This window comes from Callithrix jacchus, chromosome 1 (assembly GCF_049354715.1).
Source record: "Callithrix jacchus isolate 240 chromosome 1, calJac240_pri, whole genome shotgun sequence".
NCBI classification, from domain to species: Eukaryota; Metazoa; Chordata; class Mammalia; order Primates; family Cebidae; genus Callithrix; species Callithrix jacchus.
Window position 1 is genome coordinate 76,765,251 of NC_133502.1, and position 26,269 is coordinate 76,791,519.

Below are 26,269 nucleotides of genomic sequence, written 5' to 3' on the forward strand. Positions count from 1 at the left end.
GATGTCATTTGTTACGCACTAATAGATCACCAAAGCATCTAGCATAAGATGCTTGAAAAATGATGCTATTATTTTATACTCACTAGTATTTTATGCTGTGCTTATTATTATTTTTAACTCCCATCAAAACACTATAGTAAATAGTTGTAATAATTTTTATTCATTTAAAAAATGACATTTTAATGGGTCACAAAAGGGAGGTCTTCAGTAATTACCCAAAAATTTAAAAATGTGAAGGAAGGAGTAAATTAACTCTAACTCTAGTTCAATTAATATTGTTGAGAGAGATGAGAGGTACTAGTCTTGTGCAGGGCAAGATTAATTTTTATTTTTATTTATTTATGTATTTACTTTTTCAAGACAGTCTCACTCTGTCATCCAGGCTGGAGTGCAATGGCGTGATCTCAGCTCACTGCAACCTCCACCTCCTGGGTTCAAGGGAGTCTCCTGCCTCAGCCTCCCAAGTAGCTAGGGTTACAGGCATGCACCACCATGCTCGGCTAATTTAAGACTGATTTTTAGAGTGCAAAGATAAACCAAAAATGCTCTCATATTTCACAGATCTTTAGAGCAAATATTCTTGAGAATGAACATGGGGAGAAGACTGGAAATGTATTTCTGCTGGCATATGCATTTACCACTGAATTCTTATTATATAAAGTGACACACAATGGGACTGAGATAAAGGCTCTCCAATGTAAAAACAGCTGAAAATGTATACAAAGACAACTAGTTGGATATTCTTTTTTTCATCCACAATTTGGCTGGTAAATACACTCAGGCTACATTAGTAAAACACAGTTAAACTGCTCCAGGCAGCAGGCATAGCACAATAACATCTTCTCAATACTGTCATATTCAGATGGACCCACAGGACATTGTTATAATCTCTGTGATCTTTAATCAGTCTCTGTGGCCTGGCAACCCCAAGAACCTTTAGGATAACACCTCGACCCCTGACTCCTGCATTAGAAATGTTTTATAATGAAGGGACAATGGCTTCGCTCCTATTAATAAAGAATTCCTTTTGTATGCCTCCCCAGTCCTCCTCATAGACCTTTGCCTGTAGTAGATGCTCAGTCTACTTAAAAGTTAATTGAATTAAGCTTAAAAATGAAAAAAGACCCAGTCTTGTTTTAAGAGAGATTTCAGTCTAACACATAAATACATCAGCAAACAGCTACTGACCTGGTATACAGATGGCCTTGGCAGGGACCTAAACCATTTATTTAAAGAGTAATGAGCCATTTTCATGATCAATCCCTTTATCCCTAAGTGCAGTTTCTGCTGTGTCTCATGCCTAGAAACAGGAAGTAGGTTCCAGATTATGAGTCCTGGGAACTGAGATCATAGCTTGGGTTCTAGATTATGAGTCCTGAGAGCTGAGATCATAGCTTTTGATTTAAAAAACATTGTTTGGTTTTTTTTTCCACTCAGACACGTATTTAACAACTGTAGAAATCCAAAAGAATTAGCATCCAATCTGGAAGTCGTGAGTGAAGCTGCGGATTGACTTGACTGGGCTCAGCCACTGAGCTGCCTCAACTGGCCAAGGAACAGGATATAACTATGCGGACTTCTATGTTGTCTTAATCTCATTGTATGTATTACGTATTTAGTTTCAATAAAGCATTTGTACCAATGGCTCTGGAGCTTGAAGGAAGACTAAAGGAATGTGTAGTGATTCTGAGTATGATGTAGACCTATGCAGCAGAGCTATGGGGGAGATTAACAAAGTCCTTTCTTCCAGTACCAGGATGGTCATGAGTGGCAGTCCCATCCAAACAGGTCACTAGGACCAGAAGGCTGGACCCTGCCCTCTCTGTCTGACCATGACAGCTTCTTGCTCCTTCCAAGGGAGGCAAGGAGCTTTCAACTGGGAGTTTTCAGTGAATGAGCACCATGACACAGTCATTGCTGATCCCTCCATCTAGCTGTTGTGAAAAGATAAAGCAAAGGAGGCAAGGAAATGCTTAATCTAGCAGACAAGAGAATGGACAGTGTGATCCTTGTTTGTGCTAGTCACAGGGTGGTGCACCACATTTCAGCTCCATGATGCTACTTGCTTTCCTTCATTTCCTCTGTTTCCATTTATTCCCTTCATTTATGGTCTAGAATCAAACAATTCTAAACCTCAGTGTCTTATGAAGCTGACACTTCAAAACCTGCAAAAGCAGGATGCCTTTGAGGTATTTAGTCCCACCAAGTACAACTAGAGCTGTCATAGACAGTGTAGGTGTGCAGAGATCCACCTCCTTGCTCACTGGCAATTAGGGAGTTAATGCTCTAAAATTGAAGCAAGGAGCCTGGACTGTTGCCATTTTATGGAAGCCACGTAAGTTGGGCAGGACTCCACAGGAGCTGCCCAAGACCTGATGATGGCAAGAGATTTCTATGTCTGAGTCATGAAATCTGTCTACTATGAAAGATGCTATGCTCTGCCTGAGAAATAATTCAGGTGTGAGTTCTAGTCTCTCAGGACATTACAAAGGAGAGAAAATGATGTAAAGAAAGAATGTCAGAGTAGGAATCCACTTTTGCCTCAAACTAGCTAGGAGACTAGGCAAGTCATGGAAGGCCTCAGTTTCTCTGCCTGTATGTGTGTTATATTGGACTGGATGGCCGGAGATTTTGCATGGCTGCTAAAATGCTTATGAGGTCCTAAAGAAAACAGGAATACCCCTCCCCACCATTTAGACTGGATTTGCTGAGTGTGGTGTTCTAGTCCCCAAAAACTTCTGATCTGCCCTGATTGCCCAGGGAGGAATGAAAGAAAGGGTTTGTGACATACTAAAGTATAAACGTAGTGACAGCTGACCATTTAGTAGAAACGAGCCTTGCCTTGACACAGCTTTGTACAACAACTAGAAAAGGCTATGTTTTCTCTCTCCCCACCCCCAAGCCTACTCCTTTAGGCATGCAGGTAACTGTCCGCCCCACCACCACCTCCCCTTTCTCCTCATTCCACCAGGGAACCCTGACTAAGGAATGAAGTCCTACGAAGAGGAGGTCTCATGTACCAATCTGCAGCCATTTGATGATGGCAGGTAGGTCTGATGCTAAAAGAGGTTGTGTCCAGCAGAACCCAATTCCATAGGAATCCAAGCTCCAAGGCTGGGCGGCAGCAGGTGCAGGGGACAAGCTCGCGGCTGCGAGTCGGTCTGGAGGACCCACTGGAGGATCTCATGGCGGCGTAGACGCTGGACCGCATTGTCATAGATGGTGTTGACACTGGTGCAGAGGAACTGCTGCTGTTGCAGCTCTGTCACCCGACAAACAACCAGCCCTCCTGCCACACAAAATAGCAACAGCAGCAGCAGCAGCTTCAGCACAGCCCAGGAACGAGTGTGTTTCCGGGGTGGTGGCTTGCGGGGACGGGAGCCGGACTTATATTTTGGGGCCTGATTTGCTTCCTTCTTAGGTTTCTTCTGCTCCCGCTTGGCTGCTTTGAGGGCGTCGTACTCCTTTCACCAGCGCTCCTTCTCTTCCGCCTTCTCCTGCTTCCGCAGTTCCCGCTCCTGGGCTTCCTTAGCTCGCTGCTTGGCCTCGCGCTTCTTCTCTGCCTCACGTGCTCCTTCCAGCCACCGCTGCCTCTCCCGCTCCCGATCCGCCTGCACAGCCTTCATGTGCGGTAACAACTTGTTTGCACACTGCTTACACTGCTTCTCATCCAAGCAGTCACCTGCCCCCTTGGCCAGGACAGGATCCAGGGGGTTATCCTTCGGGTCCAGCCACTTCAGGTTCTTGAGCCGAGCAAAGCTGACAGGCAAGGTGACCAGCCTGTTGTTGAGGAGATCCAGGTGCTGGAGGTTGACCAGGCGGCCGAGGTCTGCTGACAGCTGCTGCAGCTTGTTTTTACTCAGGTCTAGCTTCACCAGGTGTGTGAGGCCACAGAAAGCCGACGGTAGAGTAGTCAGTTTATTATAAGACAGATCCAGGACGGTGGCCTTAGGAAGGGCAGCCAGCTCCTTCACCGGGACTTCATTCAGGTCGCTGAGGCTCAGGTCCAGTTCGTTACCGTCCAGCTTGTTGCGGAGGTTCCCGCCCTTGCTACCGGCCTTGGTCGTGGTGATGCCCGCTGAGCGGGCCCCGGCTCCGGGGTTCCCACTGGCGGGGGAAAGGAGGTGAAATGCCGCTTGTCAGTTCAGCGGGCCGCCATCCAAATGACAACGCCTGAGCCCTCCGTCGCCGCCGGTGCTAGACCGCCTCCACCTGTCCATCCGCAGACCACACTCCGAGCTCCGTGCCTGGCTCCCACCGGTGCCGCGACGACGACCCTAAAAAACATTGTTATATAAGGAAATTGATATACAGAACGTTTATTGAATAACAGTTACCAGTCCTTCTATGCTAACTGTGTGCCAAGCATGATGTAAACCACTTTCCATATATTATTTTATTTAGTCCTTACATCAATAGAGAGAAATGAGTATTATCTGGCTTTTCTATCTTAAAAAACTAAGGTTTAAAGAAAATTTAAATAGTATCCCCCTCTCCCTCTCCTGCACCCACCAGAACCAAAAATATAAAAAGAGTGAAGTTGATGTATCTTATTTTAGAGCACTGGACATCTCAACTCACGTGATCCTAAAGGGATTTCAATGACAGGACCCTCCTCCTGACCACATGAGTAGCTTGTCAGATTTGTTCTCTCAGGTCCTTAGTTGTTGTCCCTAAAGTCATAGAAACAGCAGTAATGTGAGTGAGTCACCCAAAAGCGTCTTGAGATAGTGTATGAGTTCTGTGCTCTCAAGAATTCCTTGGCTCCTCCTTGAAGGTGGGTGGGCAACTCCTTATTTCTTTTTCCAATTTTGTTAGCCACCCAATATCCTTCCAACAATTGCTTCATTCTTTGCCAGACTGTATTTCTGTTGTGTACATGCAAACAACTACAGCTGATGACACAGTGACAAAGAGTACAGAAATGTGATTACCATACTGAGATGAGGCACAAAAGAAGTGGGATGCCTATCTGTGATCTGAGACGGGTGGGAATCAGCCTATGTAAGTACTAAGAGCTACTTCTGAATGCACAGGATGAATTAAAGCTACAAAATACATGGTAAAACCTTGGAGTTTCCACTGGTAGGCATGGAAAAAAACACACATGGATTTTTGGTGACTGCTGAAAATGTTTCTTATCTTCTTAGAGTGGAGATGATGGAAAGTCAAAACCCAAAAGAGTGATACTGTTGTTCACTGAATCCAAATATCAGTTAAATCCTTGCAAAGTCTATTTGCAAATTTTGTCCTTGATCAGGAAGGAGCAGAATTCCCACAACTGGAAGAGTGTCATCTGGAGGGAATGCAGAACCTGGAGAAGCTTCCACGTGATACCAACCCATTTTCACAAGAAAATAATGAAGTGAACCATATTCAGCACCTATTTTGCATACAAGAAAATATTTTATAGACAAGAAAAACTTACAGGCTTCACACTATAAGTGGCAGAGCCAGAATTCAAACCAGAAAGTCTTATTCAAAGCCCATGCCTTTAACCAGGGTTCAGCAAACTCTTTCAGAAGTCTCTGCCAGGAGGACTCTACTCTGCCATGGCAGTGGAAACAGCTCTAAACAATATGTAAACACTTCAGCATGGCTGGGATCCAGTGAAACTTAATTTATGAACACTGAGGTTTGAATCTTATAAAATTTTTACATGTTGCTAAATATTATTCTTTTGATTTTTCAACATAATTTTAAAATGTAAAAACCATTCTTAGCTCGTGAGCCATACAAAAAGCAGACATTACTGAAGTTTGCTAACTCCTGCTCTTACACTGCATCAGTAGAATCAAAGCCAGTATTTGAAAGTGGATCCATGATTCCTCGAAAATAGGAATCCTGTGCATTCAGAAGTAGCTCTTTCCTGTGAAAGGCTTTTTCTAGATAAAGGCAGTGTGTGTTTATTCCCTGGCTTATGAGCAGTAGGGTATCATTCTGTCAAGTGATGGCAAAGCATACTTCTAAATTGTTCATGTAGGCCACATGTGCAGCCGTAAACAGAACAGAGAGTTAGGTATTCACTTAAAAAATAAAAGAGGATCATGTTAGAAGAAACTTGAGTGTTTGGGGAAAGCACCCATGCTGACCTGAGGCCAGCTAGTATGGAGAGTTCTGCCAAGAAACTAAAATACAAAGAGCCAGGCATGTTTACTTTGAATCCTATAAATGATTTATAAGAACTTTAATATGACTACTGAGTATACTAGTAGGCTTGTTAGACATTTTATTTTTTTGACCAGGGAATCATTTGTAAACTGAAGACACTGATGTGTGAGCTCAGATTCCAGAGTCAAAGGTATATTTAAGCATTCTGGAAGTTCCCCTCTGACCCATCTCCTCCCTATTGCTATTTTGACCAATGTCCATTTCTCCATGGTCACCAAAACTCAGACGTTACTAATATAAAGAAAGACTCAGTGTTTCTTTACATTATTAACGTCTGAGCTAAGAATTCCACAGCTGCTTGCCAGAAAGGCAAAGAAGGCAAGAATGGGGTGGAGGTGGTGGTCAGAAGCAACTTTAGATTTGGACACAGAGGTAAGATACACTAAACAAGAATGCAAACAGAATCTTATTGCCATCTTCATGTAAATGTCCGAGAATGTTGAAGTTTTTAGAAATCCAGCCCAAATTGACCATGTTTAGGTTTACACAGGATAGCAGCTGAAAAGATTCGTATCCTCCATCCTCAGTGAACCACACCTTGTGATTTAAGAAAAGAAACTAGAGAGGTAAATGTCTTCTGTCTTTTACATTTCTGAATGGTTGGAAAAAAATAATTCTACCCCACTTTTGTTTTATTTTCATGATAGTCTATGCTTACAAAAGAATTTTAAAGATATATCCTCACAGTTTTGTTTTGTTTTTTTTGTTTTTTTTTTTTGAGACAGAGCCTCATTCTGTTGCCCAGGCTGGATGGAGTGAGTAGTGCTATCTTGGCTCACTGCAACCTCCAGCTCCCAGGTTCAAGGGATTCTCATGCGTCAGCCTTCCAAGTAGCTGGGATTACAGGCATGTTCCCCACACCCAGGTAATTTTTCTATTTTTTGTAGAGACAGGGTTTTGCCATCTTAAGCTGGTCTCAAACTCCTGGCCTCAAGTGATCTGCCCACCTTGGCCTCCCAAAGTGCTGGGATTACAGGTGTCAGCCCCTGCACCCAGCCTCATTTTCTATTTACTAATTTATATTTGGAATAACAGAAAGGAGTAGAAATAGGAGGATAAAGGGTATCAGGTGAGAAGTAGAGGGTTAGTAGAGATATCTGTAACAGTTCATTTCCAAAGATTTGACCACTGATTTTGTACCAGGCATTCAGATGCAGAGACAATAGAGTTTGCCAAGTCCTTATTTTCCAAAAGCTAACCTAATAAAGTAGAATAAAATATGTACAATAAACGAGATGATGTATTAACTCCAGGCTAGGAAGGAAACACTCTTTTAGCACTGTAAGATAAAAGATATGAAGATCTAATACTGTCTTTGTTTGTTGCCATCTAGATATTTTCCTAAAACCCAGAACAATTTGGGGACCTCTTTTGCTGTCCCTCCTACAGCTTCAAAATCTGAAGATCCATGCCCCTACCCCATCCGTTGTAGGGAGAATTGAAAATTATTGTCATTTTCATCAAAATCTGGGTGCAATAGGAAATGAGAGTTTTGGGGAGGGCAGTGGATGGCAACTTGTGTCCTTGGGTCAAAGTGGCCAGCTGCCTATTTCTGTATGGCAAGCAATTCAACAGATTTTTTACATTTCTAAACGGGTTGGGAAAAAATAAAAAGAATGCTATTTTGTGATGTAATAATTATATACCATTCACATTTTGGTGTCCATAAATCAGGTTCCCCAGAACAGAAATGCCTGCATTTGTCTGTACATAGTCCAGCAGAGTAGAGTAGGCCAGCAGAGACCACATGGCCCAAAGCCCAACATCTTTACTCTCTGGCCCTTTGCAGGAAAAGCTTGCCAACCACTGGGTGAGATAAATAAAAGAGATAAAAAGAGAAAGACCGAGGAGGAGAGAAAGGGCAGCATGAGGGTGAGGCGCCGATCCAGGGGCTACTTTCATTTCTGACTGTGAGACTACACCTAAGGGGAACCTGAAGAACAAGGAAGTAACACTGGTGTCCTCAAAGAAATCAGAACAACATGGATAAACTAGGAAATCCCTTTCGAATTTGTCTGTGGAAAGCATCATATTGTTCAAATCCAAATTAAGGGACCAACTGACCATTCTTTGCAATTCCACATATGTGCTGCAGCAGCTGACAGGAAGCCTCTTTGCCATACTTTAAACCTCTAAAAAGTACAGTAAGTCTGTGTGTGTGTTTAGGAGGAAAGGGTGGTTATGTGACAGATGCAGGTTGCAAATACATTTTATTTATTAATACAAATTTATGGGCTTCATGAGAAATTTTCTGCAGGTATATATAATGGGTAGTGACCATGTCAGGGTATTTGAGGTGTCCATCACCTGAGTATACTACATTTCTTATGTACTGTTATCCTACCTTGTTATCAAGCTTTAAATTTATTCCTTTTATTTTACTGGCAAGCACATTTTTAAAAGGTCTGTAGTGGGGAGTGGACTGACACAGATGACAGGGGCTTAGCTTTTATTCTGTATACTTCTGTAGCACTTAAATACATTTATGCCACATAATAACGTTTCAGTCAACAACAGACTGCATGTATGATGATGGTCCCATAATATGATAATGGAGCTGAAAATTCCTATGGCCTAATGACATTATAGCTGTCATCATGTGCAACACACTACCTTTTATATGTTTAGATACACAGATAATTATCATTGTGTCACAATTGCCCAGAGTATTCCTTGTAGTAACATGTTGTATGGGTTTGTAGCCCAGGAGCAACAGGCTAGACCATGTAGCCTAAGTGTGTATTAGGCTATACCATCTAGGTTTGTGTAAATAAACTTGTGATGTTGCCACAACCACAAAATCTCCTAATGGCATATTTCTTAGAACATATTCCCACCATTAAGCAACAAACAACTATCACAATAAGCATTTTTAGCAATTTAATAAAGCAATACAAATTGAATGTAAAAAAGAAAAATAAATGCCCCATTAAAGAATTGTAACAAGTTTTGTGTACTCAAAGATAATGAAAATCCCTATTTGACTAAACAATAAAAAGGAAGTGGAAGAGGCAAATCAGGAAATGCTTTAGAAGAACCTGACGTTTTCAATAAGCCTTTGAGGATTAATAAGATTTGACAAGGTGAAGAGGGCATCCTATGCCAAAGAAACAAACAAAGGCACAGGGGGGCAAGGGCTCCTGCCCATCCTGAAGAAAGGATCACCCCAGATGGTCTTCAGGCTTATTGACTTTGTGATGGAATGTATTTGCAAGACTGAGTTAGTTGTATGGACAGATACACTTCACAAAATAATCAGCTATAAAGAAACGTTTAACTACTTGCCATCAGACATTGTAGCTTATAAGAAAAATAGAAAAAGGGAGGTAAGAACATTGCTATTACACTAATATAAATGCTGAAAATATTGTACCATCTTGAAGAATTCTAGCCACACTTGCTTACTAATGCTTTGCAGGACAATCACCAAACACGAATCAATCCAACAATTTTGATTTCCAATCAGTTAGCAGTCATATATTTTTCTCATGCAAACAAACATGAGCAGAGCTAGTTTCCAGTTTAATGAAAGGTTATTTTGCCTCCCTATTCATATAGTCTACCAGCACTTCTCAACCACATAATGAAATGTTGCTTTTCAGACCCTTCTCCAGACCTATCAGATCAGTATCTCCACAGGTAGAGGTCAAAAGCTTTTATTTTCATTAAGTTCCCAGGTGATATTTACACACTGAAGTTTGAAAATCTCAATTTTAAAACATCTACAGCCTCATTTTATAACCTCTATGATTAATAATCCTGCCAATGGCAACTTGGAACATCTGGGGACCTTGCTTCTAACTTGACCTTTCCAATCAATAGTCACTGCAAATTATGGAATGTAAGGTCACATCCTTTCTGGCTCGTTGGTGCTCCATCAGGAGCTACATGGACTTCGAATCAGTAATGTTTCTCTTCTTTCCCAAACCTGTCTCCTACAGTTTCTGAGGAAAGTGAATGGACTAACATATATAAGGCTTTCAGCACAGGGCCCAATACTTGGAGATGCCAATAAATGCTGGCTGGTTTCCTCCATCTGATTCATCTCTTATATCTCATAGTGGTTTGTCTCAGGGATTCCCAAGAGAATGGTGGGAAATTATTGCAGGTCCTTAAAGTGCAGCAGTAGTGAATGACTCCAAGGCTCCCAGCCTCTTAGATGCTTTTCCTCTAGGTCAATGGCTGAAGACAACACACTTTTCATGGTACTGACATTGAATGGCTCCTTACTCACATCTATTCTGTCAGCCTTGAGCTACTCTCTTTTCAACATTTGGTCAACAGTGGAGTCCTTGATTCCAGTGGAATCTAACCCTGAGGTCAATGCTGGGGTGGAAGCAGGGATGTGAGAGCCTGGAACCTGCCTTCTCCCATTGTCCCCTCCCACCCTCCCACATGCATGGGGCCCCTGGTGGGCCCCAGTTTGACACCCATTCTCTAAGTCTTAGAGTGTGTTGGAATCTAACCCATGGAAGAAATGAGGTATGAATGTTATAAAAGCCCAGATTCCAGAGCATTGGAAAGAAAGCAAAGCCCCACATGAAGAAAAAATAACTTGTAACTACATTGCTTTAATTATCAAATGAGTATTTAAAATAAAACTAGCCTAACTGTATTAGTAATAACCTTGAGAGAAGTTCTCACTGACCCCATTGCCCTAATACAACTGCTGCTGTTAACTACTTGGGACATTTGGAAAGATGTTAACTGTCAAAAAGGACAGGTGTAGAATCATAGAAAGTTGAATAGAGGTCCCAAGCATAACATATCAGCTATGCTATAGGGTGAGAGAGCTATCTCAGAGATGCTCCATTGCAGAATGCAAAGAACCTGGGGCTTTCTCCCAAACTGCCAGGCCTCAGGGTCTGAGGCTGCTTCTCCAGGTATGGCCAGGGTCCTGGGGGAGGGGCAGAGGGGTAGGAAAAGGGACGGAGAGAAGGAGAGGAGGGAGGGAGACAGAGAGCTCAGGGAGAGACGTGAACTTTAGGATGGCCAAAAGAGGTGGGCTCTGCCTGGGTTACCAGCCTCTCACCTAGGTGCATGTTTGTCACCAGCTAATTCCAAGACTTACTCTGTAGTGAAGAAGTGCACTTTTATCCTCTCCAGTACTTATTTTTGTTTTTTGCTGTTGCTGCTGCTGTTGTTGTTGTTGTTGTTGCTTTGAGACAGGGTCTTGCTCTGTTGCCTAGACTTGAGTACAGTTTATGATCATAGCTCACTACAGCCTCAAACACCTGGGCTCAAGCAATCCTCCCACCACAGCCTCCCTAGTAGCTGGGACTATAGGCACATGCTACCACACCTGGTTGATTTTTTAAACTTTTTGTAGAGATGACGTCTCACTTTGTTGCCCAGGCTGGTCTCAAACTCCTGGCCTCAAGTGATCCTCCCACTTTAGCCTCCCAAAGTGCTGGGATTACAAACATGAGCCACCACAACACCCCCGCCCCGGCTCCCTCCCATATTTCAGACACATGACTAAGAAGCTACATAATCAGTTTCACTGCCCTGTAGCAGCTCCTGGTGCCATTAGCATAAAGCCCAAATTATTTAAGGTGGCTGGTAAAATTCCTACTAACATATCCAGACTTGTCCCTTCCCAACCCTTTCCCCATGATCACCATTCTCCCCCTAACATTCAACAAGCATTTACAGAACATCTTCATGTGTTGTGCTAAAAAGACTATGTGCTCAGTGCTGAAGAATCACTGGTCATCAAAATGTCCACCCAGGAATAGCCAACCTCTGACTCCTTCAAGGCCTTCACTCAAGCTATCACACTCTTCTCTCCACCCAGAAACTTTTCTCCTCCTCTGACTAGCTCTAATTCTTCCTCCAGAAAGAAGCTTAAATGTTTCTCCCTTAGGAAGACTTCCCTTAACTGTCTTAGCCTCTCTGACCAAGCTAGCTGCTTCCTCCATGCTGAGGGAGCATATACCCCTCCTCCAGTCTTCATCACAAAACTTCATGCTATTACTTTCCTTTTTGGCTAGAATAGGACCAGTGGGAGAGGAGAAGCTGTGTTTATGATCCAGCCTTTGTCAATGGGGGCCACCTAAGGACATTAAGCCCTATAGAAAATGGGCGACTATTTTCTCAATTCTCCTGTTACTGGTTGAAGGTGTCCAGGTTCTTAGCGTTTTGAACAAAAAATTGGACAAAAACGCACAAACAAAGCAAGGAAAGAATGAAGCCATAAAAGCAGATATTTATTGAAAACGAAAGTATACTCCACAGAGTGGGAGTGGGCCCGAGCATAGGGGCTCAAGGGCCAGCTTACAGAATTTTCTGGAATTTAAATAGCCTGTAGAGGTTTCCCATTACTTGGTGTGCACCCTATGTAAATGAAGTAGTGGCCCAATCAGAGGCTGAAGTGAAGTTACAAAGGTTACACCCTATGCAAGCGTCTGATTGGCTGTGGAAATCAACCAATTGGAGGCTAAAATGAAGTAACGTACATTTCTATGCAAATGAAGACAATCTGCAATCAGTTTGGTTGTGAAATCAGAGGCTGAAATCAATCAGAGGCTGAAGCGAAGTTACAAAGTTACACTCCTATGCAAATTTCTGATTGGTGCAGAAAACAACCAATCAGAGATACCTTCAATTTTCTAACTGCCACACAGAAAACAGGGGTTGTGTGGAGAGGTGCTTTGCAAAGGGAGTAGCCTCTGGTCCTTTTGTTACTTAGGAGTGGTAAATTGGGGTTTTTCTATTGATTCAGTTCTCGGAAGTCAGCTTGAATCGGCCTTAGGTTCCCTGCCTCCAGACCCTATTCTCTTGCTGGACTCCCACAAATACCATGTAGCCAGCATCATTTTAGATGGGTAGGAAAAGCATTAAAATATACTGTAGATGCCTTGGGCATTAGGTTTCAATTCTCTCAAGGAACCCCATGGAGAAGGGCCAGCTATCCACCCACGTGGTGTCTGACACACAGTAGCTCTCAGTAAATGTTTGTTTAGTTCAATTAAATAAATAAGGTCTCCAGGTTTGGGGGCAAGGAGAAGGACTTACTGTGTCCTCAGTAACATTTAAGATCAGTGTGAATAATATCACCAGTTTATAGGAATAAAACTGGCAAGGAAAAGAAGAGCTGAGTTTTAAAATGCTGGATAGCCTAAATGAGCTATGATTCTTTCAGCACCAGAGACGTATTATTTCTATAGGTTCCAGGCCTGAATGACTTCTCACCTTGTCTTCATTCACTGTCAGCTTTTTCTCACTAGGTGCTTTTATGACTTTCCCCTGCAAATGCCCCTGTTTCTAATTAGAGCCAGGGGCCCAACCCCTAGAGAGCTGATAACAATTTTGCCCTTCAAGGTACCTTATTGGCTAACTGGAAAAGGCAGGTTAATAGTGTCTGCATGGAAGGTATATTATTAGAAGTGAGTCTGTGAAGCAAACTCCCCGTGACTCTAATCTTCAGAATGCTGACTCCTGAGGTCAGTAATTGAGCACCACAGAATTCACTGGAGCAGCAGGCCTAAGCCTGTCTTCAGACCTCTTTGAAATGCAGTTCCTCAGGTCAGAGAAATAATTGCTTCATTTGAAGGGGGTGGGAAGAGATGAGAGGGGAAGAAACAACCTTCATTATTTCTCCAGTTTATCAATGCACCATGTTCTCAATATCCTGGTCTAATTAAAATAACACAGGCTGCTTGAGAAACTCAATCATTTCCACAGTGATTCTTGTCAGTTTGCTCCTCCTGCCAGCTCGGAGATGCCTAATGGCAGATAAGCCTAGAGCCTGAGACCCCCTTGCTTAGTCATTAATTCAGCGACCAGGGTGCCATGATGCTCATTAAAGTTCTTTACCGCTGTTATATGAAAACTCTTAATTAACAGGGAGGATATTTTAATGTCAATGCTTTGCAACTTTCCAAAGATAAATGCCAATGTAATCAACCTGAACCCTTGACCACCCCTCCTAAGGCAAATCTGCTCTTCTCAGTTGCCAGAGGCTGATTCTGGACTCCGTATGCCCTCAGAGGAGACTCTTGGTATCAGCTGCACAAGGGCTGGTATCAGCTCTTAGGGAAGGGCTTGAAAAATGACTCAGAGTTCAGCCACTGTATTGCAACCCTGGTAATGTGAGAAGAGTTCCAGGCAATATCCTGAGATCCACCTTTTGTGTTCAAATGCCATAAAAAATAACCACAAGGACAAGGAAATGTTGCTCCTCTTTCAACCAACTCTGCATACCTCCTGTAGCCCAGACTTAATTCAGCCTCACAGAAAAAGAAAAAGAAAAAAATCAATGCAAAAGAGACATGAAAGGAATAAACCAAAATCCACACATTAGACAAAAAAAGAAGAAGGAGAAAAGTTAAAGAAAAAAAAATACTCAATCCTACAATTGTACCAACAGTAGTATCAAGTTCTCTGGGTCCTGCGGGAGACCCTGGCCTGGCCCTGGATGTCTGGGTGTACAGCACAGAGGATCCACTGCAGAGGCAAGGGGGCGACCTCTGGCCTGCTCGCCTCAGGGACCTGCACCATGGATCTTGAATCCACGCAGCTTTGGAGGCTGGCCCTTGATTGTAGCTTCCATACCCATGCAAGCTCCACCTCTGCCGTGGCTCCCCACATTTTCAGGTATGTTCCCAGACTGTCATTCTCAGAGCCAGAGCAGAGTGCCTTGTGAGACATCAGGTCCTTTGAGTTCCTGCTCCTTCCATATCTGACCCAGCATCTACCCACCCAGCCACTGACATGGCTTTTGTGACCTGCCTTGCTAGTGAACCATTAGCCCCTGGAAAGGCAGAAGATCTCACTTTTGTCAGTAGATGGCATGCTTCAGTGGCGGGAAAATAAGTTTGAGATGACAAGAAAGGCAGGGTTGTGAATATAAACCAACTGCATCTGACATAAAAAAATATTTTTAAATAAAAGAAGCTCTTCTTCCTGTGCCCTAAGATGCCAGTGTTACAAGTGTTATTAAGGTAATTTAAAGATTGTTTAAAATTTTCCTCTCCTGTTTACCTTAATTGCAAGGCAGAAGCAAATGTCCCCTCTTGCTCCTCAAGCCACAGCAGAAAAGTATTAGAAAGGAATATATCAAAGCTCAGAGGCTGAACTTTTAAAAATGAGATTCAGATGTGTCTATAAATATGACAGGGAGATGGAAGGAGACCCTTGAAGCCAGTGTGGGCAAAACATGCCTGGAATTTGGTCTGTGACCTCACCTGGCCATTTGCTTCATTAAATCTGCTGCTTTCGGGCACACATGGGTCTGGGGGTCAGCCGGCCTGTTTTCATCCCATTTACAATATGCAATATTGTTTGCTTGCCTTAGGGGCTGAGCCTTCTGCCTCCTGCTCAAGTGTCATGACTCAGCCAAACTGAAGAGGCAGGAAACAGAGCTGGATGGATCCCTTGTTGTGACTTCTTTCAGAGGCAGGAGAATGTTGGAGGCGGGGAGGAGGGGGCAGGAGATAGAGTCAGAAAAAGGCAGGAGATGAGTATTCACTAGGATGCTTCCAGCCTTGTCTCCTGCTCCTGCATGCCACCTGCACATCCACACACCTTTCCTGCTCTGTATACCACCTGCAAATCTGCATACCAATCCTGCTCCTGCATGCTACCTAAATGTGTATTCATCTCTCCAGAGTGAATCTGAAAAGTGCGCAGGAGTGAAACACAGGGAGATGGCATGAAAAACAGCAGGTATTCTAGAGGAAGATGATTCTAGGTTCAATACATGGGTCTTCCCCTCATTAGTTAGGTGTGCTTAGGCAAGTGACTTGGACTTTCCATGCCTTGGTTTTCTCATCTGTAAAACAGGAATAATAATATTCTTGTGTCATAATTTCCAAAAGGGACAAATACAAAAACATAGGCAAAGTGCTTTGCATAGACAATTGTCCCCTTCATAGTCTATGTTAGATTATTTTACTTTCCTTCTCTGTAACTTCTACTACAGAATGATCAACTGTGGGGCGACTAAAGAGAAGACCTGAGAAATATGACTCTGTTTTCTTAGCAATGGGGAGCAACAGCGGCAAGATGAAAGATGATGAAATCAAGCCGTTTTAGCCTGAGCACCACTAGCAACAAGAGGAGAGATTTGGGGTGAGAATGTAACTGCATGGAGCACTGGCCCATTTACTTCAGAAATCATTCAATCCATTTTCACAACCTGATCACTCAGCTGAGCGACTATGTGTTGGGTTTGTTTTCCAAAAAGCCTGAGTACTCATGGAAGTACCTTATGAGACTTCCTTAAGGATGCCCTTACTTAATAAGTAAAGCTGCTTAATTGTGAACCAATAGGGTCATCCTCTACAGGTCCCAAAAGTCCCCCTTCCAGTCTCCTAGCCTGTCACCATGTCACAAAGTCCAGCTCTCTTACCTTCTTTCTGAAATACAGACTTTTGCCATAGGTTACTGAGAGGGGGACAGAGAGAGAGAGAGAGAATAAGGCCCCACTCACTCAGGCTATGGCCCAGCTCTTGCTTCATCCCATGCCAAAGAGCTCTTTCTCCCCAGGATGATCAGCCCTAAGGATCTCCATTTGCTTACCACTCCCTCTTGGCCCCAAGGGTACTTAGCAATCACTAATTATACTAGTCCCACTTCAGTATGTTCAAGAATACTCACTTTCATGAATGCCTACATGTAGTCCAGTTTGTTTTTATCAATTTTTCTCCTGCACAATAGAAGGATACACTCCATAAACTTCCTGAAGTCCTCTCCATCTCAGCTCTGGGTCTCCTGAACATAACCACGCCGAAAAGAACCCACAGAGTTTCCTAAGGACAGACAACAGAGACTTCTCAAGTTTCATGACTGCAATGGAATTGGCGGTTGGCATGTTTTCCTTCCCTTTCCTTTTATTCCAGCTACATAGAAGATAGAAGACTTTTTCCTGCAACACTCCACTGGTTTACGGAACAAGGAGACTGTCGGGGACAGGTCTTGATAGCCTTCTTTAACATGCCTCCCCTAAACTACTTCATCTCCCATTTGAAGGAGAAAAGTGAAGAAAAAAAATAACCTTTCTTCAGAATCTTAAGTTATTCATCTTTATAAGCATTATAAATGGGGCAGAAATGGACACTGGAAAAGCCAAAATGGAAGGATTTAAAAGTATGTTCTCACACCCTATTGTGTACTACACTCTGGACATACTACATTTTGTCCAAGAACCACCACCTCCAAGAAGGAGCTGTTTGTGCCCCACAGATGAACTGTCTCCTTTATGGGATCCTGAATGCTATATGTGTCAGAGAGCAAGACCCAAATTCACAAAAAATTATCAGTGGATTTAGGCTCTTCAGGTCCGGACCATCTCTCTTGCACCTGCATCTCATAAGCAGGACTTTGGACTGCAGTTATGTTAAAAAAAAAAATATCATGTTTACAACCTCTTCTTCCTACCGTGATTCAGAAGAAGAACTCTCAAGATTTCTTGCTTGAGATAGTCCTCTGGGTGAGGCTTTAAGCAGCCATGCAATGCAAAATGAATTCTGCAGAGATCTTGCATAGTATGTTGAGTACAAAATTTAAATATTTTGAAATCATCACTGATTATAGATGCATAACATTATCTTGCTTGACTGGCAGAATGATATTTGGTGATAGAATACACACCTATTTTTGGAAACAAAAATTTGCTCAGAAATACTAATCATTTTCTCAAACAATTTTCCTGTCCCAAAACACCTGATAAGACACATTCTCTTTAATAGGACCTGGCATGGATTGGGGATAAAGGAGGAAGTCAGTGTTCCATAAAGGAGATAACAGGCTCTGCCTATCATAATCTGCCAGGAAGACAAGGCAGTTTTCAAAGGCCTCAGAGGACATGGGGATGTGCCCACGTATCCTCCCCAGCAGCTCTTCCTTCCTGCCTTCATATAAAACACAAGGTGAAAATATTCACTGCTCCCAAAACAACTAAACACCAAAAAGCTGCTGAGGCATCTACCACTTAAAGTAGACCCTTAAAATGATTATTTACCCAACCATGCTACATTTACTAGGAAGGGCAGCAATAGGTCCTTCACACCACCCCATTAAGGAATGTACCATAATATATACTTCTTAGTACAACTAGAGAGTAATTATTATGGCTCTGTATGTGCTACTAAAATTAAAAATATATTTGCTCTTTATCTGTTAGTGATTACAGTTTATATTTATAAAGCTAGTTTAACAGCTTTTACTAAGAATATATGCAATTTTTTTCTTTTCACTAGCACTTTTTAACTTGTTTCCCTTACCTGTATCTCCATCATTTAACCAAATTTGCATGAATGAAATGTTTTGTTCACACTATTTTCTCAGAGTATCCTAAACACAATAAACATCAATGGCCTAGATTTTTTTTAAAAATGTAGAGTGTGAATACAATAAATCATCCATTACTTAATTGCTTTTATTTAAATCACTTGCAAATCATTTTATGCTGCCTCCTACCCTCCCCTTACTCCAGATTTTAAAAAATCAAAGCAAATAAAATACTAATCATGGCTAAGAGTATAATGCACAGTCAGCAGAACCTCCTGGAATGTGAACCAGTAAGTTTAAGTGAAGTAATCAAGTTTGCAGATGTTTTCCCAAATTAAAAGTTTGACTTAGACCTTTTATTTTTAAAGAGTCTTACCTCCTGTTCTCATCTTATTTCTTAAGCTACCACCAGAAAAGAAGTTGAAGGAGTCTGTGAGAGAATTTCCACTCAATGCCAATAGCACAGCTTTGAGCTAGCCTCATTGTCTTTGTGCTTGGAGCTGCATAACAAGGGAGGAAGCATAGGATCCACTCATGTGTTTGTTATTGAAAGGAAAACTAGTTCCATATGTCCACACACACACCTCATTTTGTGTCTGGCCTTTAGACAAGAAACATCACATAGCGATGTCAAGGAAACAGTGACATAGCAATCTGGTTTTGCTTAAACTTATGTACAAGAAAAAATACATTTAAATGACCTAAAAGGTGTTTTAACTTTATTCCAAGTGGACAATAGAACTTGTGTGAAATCAGTCAATTTTTTTATCCTTGAAAAAATATGAACCATTAATATTTTCAATTATAAGATTTGTTTTAATCAAGTGTTCAAATAAATCTCCAAGGAGTTTTCTCTCTTCTTTTCTAGGTTAAAAAAATCATGTGTCCAAGAAGAGAAAAATAATTAAGTAGAATTCACTATTGAAGTTTAGAAATGAGAAGAAAGGGATGGTGTGCTACAGGGGGAGAGCTAAGAATGAATACCATTAGAACAGAAAGAGGAATTCTGATACAGGTACTGGAAGTCACATAGCATTTTGGGAGGAGGTTTCTTAAACACACATACACATAGACACACATATACAACCCTATTTAGCAATCTGTCAGGATTTCTCCATGACTTGATTATTCTCACAGCTCTCAGACTAGGCCAAGTTACAGGAATTGATCATAATCCATCTACTTCAAGCCTATTTAACTGATTTGCACAAGTTCACAAAAACTTGGCCAATTTGCCTATAAAATGCGCATGTCAGTTACCCTTCAATGGTTCACAACTCAGCAGCCTGAGCCCACTGGCACCTCAGAGAGCACTGAGAGACTTTGTCTTCAGTCCATCCCAAAGTACCCCAGCCCTGCCATCAATAATCACACAAATGAGTTTCCTCAGAGTCAGACCCAGGAGTGTCAGCAGTGAATTACTGGGGAGATTTCGGGACTCAGTGTTCCTGAATTTCACTCTCTAGGCTATCACTTTTTCCAAGTGTTTTTATTGCTCTATTACCAGGAAAAGGGCAGGGTGTTAAAAAGAGTCAGAATGCCCTCACACCCCAAATGACCTGTAGCAGAGTCAGCAATAGGACAAAACGTGCACAAGAGTGAAGATGTTTTTCTTTCCCAGATTTCTCCCTGCTGCTTGTGAAGTTGGAAGCGCAGTTGCTGGCTCAGCGGGAAGGGGCAGCAGTTGTCTTGTGCACCTGTGCCCTATGTCTGCTCTACTGGTGATGACCCCTTTACATCTCCAGGGATACAATTTCCCCTCCCTCAAGTTTCTCTCTTCCCATAGAACTTATGTGTATGAAAGGTAAATTAACCACATTCCTACTTCAGGAATGCAATGGTCTCTTTCAAAATGTTTCCAAAACAAGGGAGCAATGACAGCTATTAATCTTAGAACTTAGATCCAACGATTCTCTCCAAAAAGACAACATAACAATTTTCAGAATGTATAAGTTAATTTATGAAAATGCTTTAGCATTTTATACTGAAAAAAATGAACATTTCTTAAAGATAAACTGTGCTACTTGCAAGCTGCTTACTTTCAGCCACCTACATAGGAAAATTGCCATGGCTTCACATTCAATAATTGAATATGATATATTAAAATAGAATGTAATTATAATTAAATATATAGCATTAAATTAAGGCTATAATTTATTAATATATTATGGCTAATAATTTTAATTATGTTTAAAAAGTTCTTCAAAAGCATAATATTATTATTGCTGGTCCATCTCACTACTGATCTCCATCTATGGCCTTACCAAATACAGAGATGGTGATATAAAATTAAAGCATCTTAATTAGAACCCACAAAATAAATGTCCCACATGGCCACATAACCATTTTGATTCTTCTTTGTATGTAAATCTAATTTGATTTTGGATATTGGGCTTTATTGTTCATGTTCTATTATAAAATTGTAACAAATGTGATGCTGACAAAACTTTTTCTTTTGATTGATTTGATCAGCTAAAAAGAAAGTGGAGGAACAAATCCTTGGCTTTAATTTGTGAGGAAGTGAGGCACAGTCACTACGGGACAGCTAAGGTGGAATATTACCAGCTGTAGCTGTGTGACTTCAGGCCAGTTACCAAACTGTTACTCAGTTTTCTAATCTATACAGTGGGAATAAAAATAGTATATCTCTCAGAAAGTTTTAGCAAGGATTTCACAAATTAGCATATATAAAGTTCTTGGAACAGGAAACACATACTAAGCACAGAGTAAATCCTAACTACTTTTGTAATGTACCAGAATTTTCAACCTCTTTATTGGACTTTTATATTTGACTACATCTCCAGGTGAACATATCTAAAAAGGCATTATTCCTTTTCTCTTCAGGGCAGCACCCCTCCCAGCTTTCTGGGAAATATAGCTTAGGGCAGTGCTGCTGCCCTCCTTTGATAACAGTAGAAGTGTCACCAACTCATTCAAGCTGTCACCAAAGCCTCCTGATTTCTTGCTACAACTCTGGTTGCCTTTGTCAATTCCCCTCCATTCCAGTCTCCACCTCCCCATGGAGACTCTCATTACTTCCAGCCTCAGTATCCCTACAATCTTGGGAGCTCCCCGCACCCAGGAATGCTGTCTTCCTGTTTCTCAACACAATGTGAGCTACATCTTCTTGAAATGCCATTGCCATGGCGTCTCCTTCCATCTTGATCCTGGCATCAGGGCCCTCTGCAGTCAGTCCCCAGATGATCTTCCAACCTTGGTTTTCACCATTTCTCTGAGCCAGTCTACTCCAGTGGGCTGTTCATCCACACCTGGGCTTTGTGGAGCATCAGGTGCAAGAAGCAGAGCCTCTCTCAAGGTGACATCAGTCGATGGAGGTGTAGAATGGGCAGCCATGGGTAGGGAATGTCCCCAGTTCTGTGTACCAGGAATACAAGGGCAGGACACTATCTCAGCAACAATGATGCTTTGCTTCGCAAAGACGCCAGAGAAAATGTCAATATTGCAGACATATTTATACTGAAAAGCCATCTGCAGTTTGTCTGAAATATAAATTTACCTGGACATTCCATTTTATTTTGTTCTTGGGTGGTTTGTTCTGTTTTAGTATTTTGTGTTTTCTAAATCTAGCAACCCCACCTCAGAGACAACCAGGAGGACACTAAGGTCTTTGGTTTACAACAGCAGCCTCCGTGTCCCAACAAAAGAGATCACACTGTCTCGTGCCTGCAGGGGCTGGGTAGGCAGTGTGAAAGTGTGCAGTAGGGCCTATGTGGGATGACACATGATGACTCACACTGATCTCAATTGTCGGGGCCACCCCAGCGATCAGGGGACGTGTAATACATTGGTGTACACTATACATGCTTCATCTAGAGCTAGTGGTTCCTACTCATCTGTAGCTATTGCTGCAATCAGGGATGTGGTAGAAATATTCCAAAATTTCCCATGTTTGAGACCTTCATATTTGAAAAGCTTTAATATTTTAATGTTGGCAACTAATTTAATAATAAAATATTGTTCTGGCATCCCTATGTGGATGGACCAAAAAAGGGACACACTGGCCTCCCCAACCAATCAGCCTGCAGGTGGTGACCTCTGCTCCACAGCAACAAGGGAGGTCAGTCCTCAACTGGGAAAAGGTGTCCTGTGCCCCAGCCCCACCCTACATTATGGTGGTTCAGCGGCACTTCTGCTCTTGACCAACTGGCTCTCTTGGTGCATCTTGATTTGAACTCTTTGAAAGACAGGAACCTGACTGGGCTGGCCAGTCACCTTCCAGCATACAGCAGTCTTGATCAGACTCTCCTAGGTCTTTGGCCAGCCTAGAGAAGGGTGCTGTCTAATTTAATACACTATGTCCTGCACAATAAGACCCAGACAGTTCCTCTTTCTACCATCTTCTGCCTACCACAGAGCCCTCTTACATGCCTCCTCTGAAGTCATGCCTTCCTCTCCCTCACTACTAAATTAACACCTTTTCACCCTTCAGATCTCAGCTCAGTGCCACTTCCTCACAGACTCCTTTCCAGGCCTCTTTGAAGAGGTCAAACACCATCACTATAAGACCCAATAGCACCCAGTAGCCAAGGTTGCTAGCTCAAAACCTTGACTGGTATGTACAGATATTGACCAACCAGAACTTGGCCCCATTACAATGGATGCCGGACAAGATCATGGAGGTTTCCTTGTGGGCCAGGAATTAACCACTTAGTACTAACACACAGGTAGGGGGAGCAATCCCAGCAGTTCTGGAGACAGGGCTTCAGGGGTCCAGGACACAGGGGAGTGGGCACTCTGGGAGCCCATGGCAGCAGCTCTACTCTCCCAAAAACTTCATAACTAAAAATAACAATTTATTCTTTCTCACAATTTCTCAGTCATACTGGCTTCAACTGAGCAGTCTTCCTGCTCCCCGTGTGTTTACTGGGGCAGGAATGTCCAAGATGGCTTCTCTAATCACGTGGCTGGTGTCTCTGCTGGGGTGGCTGAAAAGCAAAGACATGGCTGAGCATTGCTGTCTCCATATAGCCTCTCCCTTTAGGCCAACTTCACTTCTTCACACCACGGAAGTCTCTGGATGGTTGGGCTTTGTATATGGCCAATGGCTTCTAAGAAGATGGAATTAATCTACTCGTTCTCTTAAGGCTTTGGCCCAGAAGTCTCAGTGTCCCTTCAATACACTGTTCAAAGCAATTTCCAAGGCAGCCCTGATTCCAGGGAGGGGAAAGACTTCACCTCTTGAGAGGCAGAACAGCACTGTGTATACAGAGAGAAGGAAAGGGAAGGATGGCAGAGTACCTATCAGCCACGTATGTGACTCTCCTTTGGGTCACTGTTGCAATTTTACATTCGTCTGTGATTTATTTGCGAAGAGTCTCCCATATGGCAGGGACTGGGACTACATATGCTCACTGCTGTGTCTCTTGTGTCTAGCATAGTGCTGGGCACATTGTAGAATTTAAAATGCATTTGTTGAATAAACAAATATCCCCTTCAAGATGCGGCAGCCACAGTCACATTGAACTGCTGCAGAGACTGAAATGCTTCCATTTTTGTGAACTAAAAGTTTGATAAAGCGTTTTTAGAGGGGGTGGAGTAACAGAAAGCTTTGATTGAGCGTTGTCTTTGGCAGAAGACCTAGTTTTGCTTGAAGGCTCTAGAATGCATATTTTGGCACTGGATCCCAGATGTCTGTGGAATGCCTTAGGGTGCAGGAGAACTGAAGTGAGAGAAAAGGACCTAATACAATAGGTTTTCCCCCATACCTCCCCTGTTTTATGGGTGTTCTTAGAACCCAGCACAGATTTCCTACAAGTGATAAAATCATCAATAACAGGAACCACCCACCAAGACTTGCTAGCAAGCACAACCCCAACCGCCCAGGAAGGCTCTCCTTAAGCAAGAATTAAGACCTTCCTCCAGCTTGTAATGCTTAGTGTGGGGTAAAGGTTGTATTTGGGAGGCAGCCTGGGGTAAAGAAAACAATAAGTGTCAGAAAAACTGGGTTTCTTTCTAGCTTTGCCCTGCACTAAGGAATAGCCCTGAATGAAGAAGCACTTCTCCTAGCACCAAGTCACCCTCTGAAATACTTGGAGGGCTCAGCCAGGTTCAGGTCTCAGCCCTCCTGATGCACTTAATTAAGCCATGTTCTGCCCTGTAATGAGATATAACAATCCCACCCTTCTAGCCTTTTTGCTCCCATCGGTAATGCCCGTCCTCCTGCCGATCCAGCCTGAATCACTGAGACTTGCCGTTGATTGAGTCACTCTCTCTTCTGCCACATCCACTCACTCCCCAGGTGTTGAGATGCCTGCCTCCTGGGCCTCCTGGGCCTCCTGGGCCTCCTGCCTCCCACACCCATTCCTGCTGCCTCTCCCCTGTCCAGGTCCTCCTGGATCGAAGACATGGCTTGGTTCCTGCCACCTGATTCCAGACACGCTTGCCAGAGGGAGATCAGGATGAAGCTCCCGAGGTTGGAGCTCCAAGCACACTGACTTGCCTGGGCTCCTTTCCAAGGCCCAGGAAGAGGCAAGCTTTTCACTGACAAGGTTACATATTTGTGTAAGATATTTTAACCGCTGCGGTTGTGACCCCTGTCGTTTTTCACCCGTTTCCCTCGTGTTGAGTGGCGGTGGGGTGTCTGTGGGTCTTTTATGATATGCTGATAAGGGGAAGTGGAGTTGGTGATACATTCAGTTCAGGTTAAGTGGAACATGTTTGTGTGGTTTACTTAAAGGTACCCACATTGGTTGAGAGCAAATAGTGAGGTTTAGAAACTGTTTGGATTGCACTCAGAACATTTTGGGGAATAAAAAGCAGTAATGCAAATAAATTATAAATGTTTGAGATGATGGATATGCTAATTCCCCTGCTCTGATCACTACACATTGTATGTATTGAAACATAGCTATATCCCCTATAAACATGGACAATTATGGGTTGAAAATAAATAAAAATTTTAAAATAAATAAAATTAAACTATATCTCCTAAAAAATCCCTGAAAACTCACATTTATTTCTACATTTAAACCAACTCTACATAATAAGTTAAACCAAAAAAAAAACAGTAATACATTATGAGGAAAAGACAGATTTTGAATAAAAATGATAAACAGCCTCTTGGATTATTTGATAATTTGATTAATAATTTGAATCATGTGGACACATTGGAAACAATTTTAATTTCTTGCTGATTTGGCACGAAATACCAATATTAACAAGTTTAGCCCAAACCTCGTAATACACATTACAATGAAGACATTGACGATAAAATATTTGATGAGGGCCGAATGAAAAGAGTATTTGAGATCAGTCAACACATAAGACAGCTCAAAATCTGACAACTCTTACAACTCATGTATGACAGAAGCTGCATGGAGGTTTGTTCAACTTCAGCAGCAACCCAGAATCTTTATCTCACATTACCCACAGCAAGGCATCAGGCTGAAGGGAACTTTTTAACACCATCAATTCTTTTAATTGTGTGATTTACCATGTTGAGGAAAAGCTGAATTATCTTTCTATCACGATTATAGAAAATGATATGCAAAGTCATTGTCATGTGAAGAGACTTTTAAAGACTATGAAGCCCCTGCCTCAAAAGACAGCAGAAAGAAAAGTCATAAGAATATGCCAGGCAATTACTTAAAAGGTCATTTTACTTTTCTAGATTTTTTATGATATTTTATCATTTTTTTATTTTCTAATTTGTGGTGGTTTCCTTTCTCAATCCATGAAAATATTCTTTTTTCATTCCTAATTTTGTGTTTATAAGTTTGTATGCCTTTTCTTAAAGAGGACCCTAAAGTATATGAGCAGTGAGCTGTATAAAGCCTGAGCTACCTTGCCAATAGTCAATTCTCCTTCCAATCTCCTAAGAGAATACAAATGTATTCAGGGACCC

The 26,269-nt window shown here is 42.2% G+C and overlaps 1 pseudogene across 1 annotated transcript; it reads right to left on the reverse strand.

The window, feature by feature from the left end:
- Positions 1 to 322: 322 nt before the first annotated feature.
- LOC100387424 (leucine-rich repeat-containing protein 59 pseudogene) lies at positions 323 to 21,894 on the reverse strand (annotated as a pseudogene). Its single transcript, XR_013524826.1, has 3 exons — positions 21,619 to 21,894; positions 4,229 to 4,277; positions 323 to 4,135 (listed from the first exon to the last, which is right to left on the reverse strand). The product of XR_013524826.1 is annotated as a leucine-rich repeat-containing protein 59 pseudogene (transcript).
- Between the last annotated feature and the right edge of the window lie 4,375 nt (positions 21,895 to 26,269).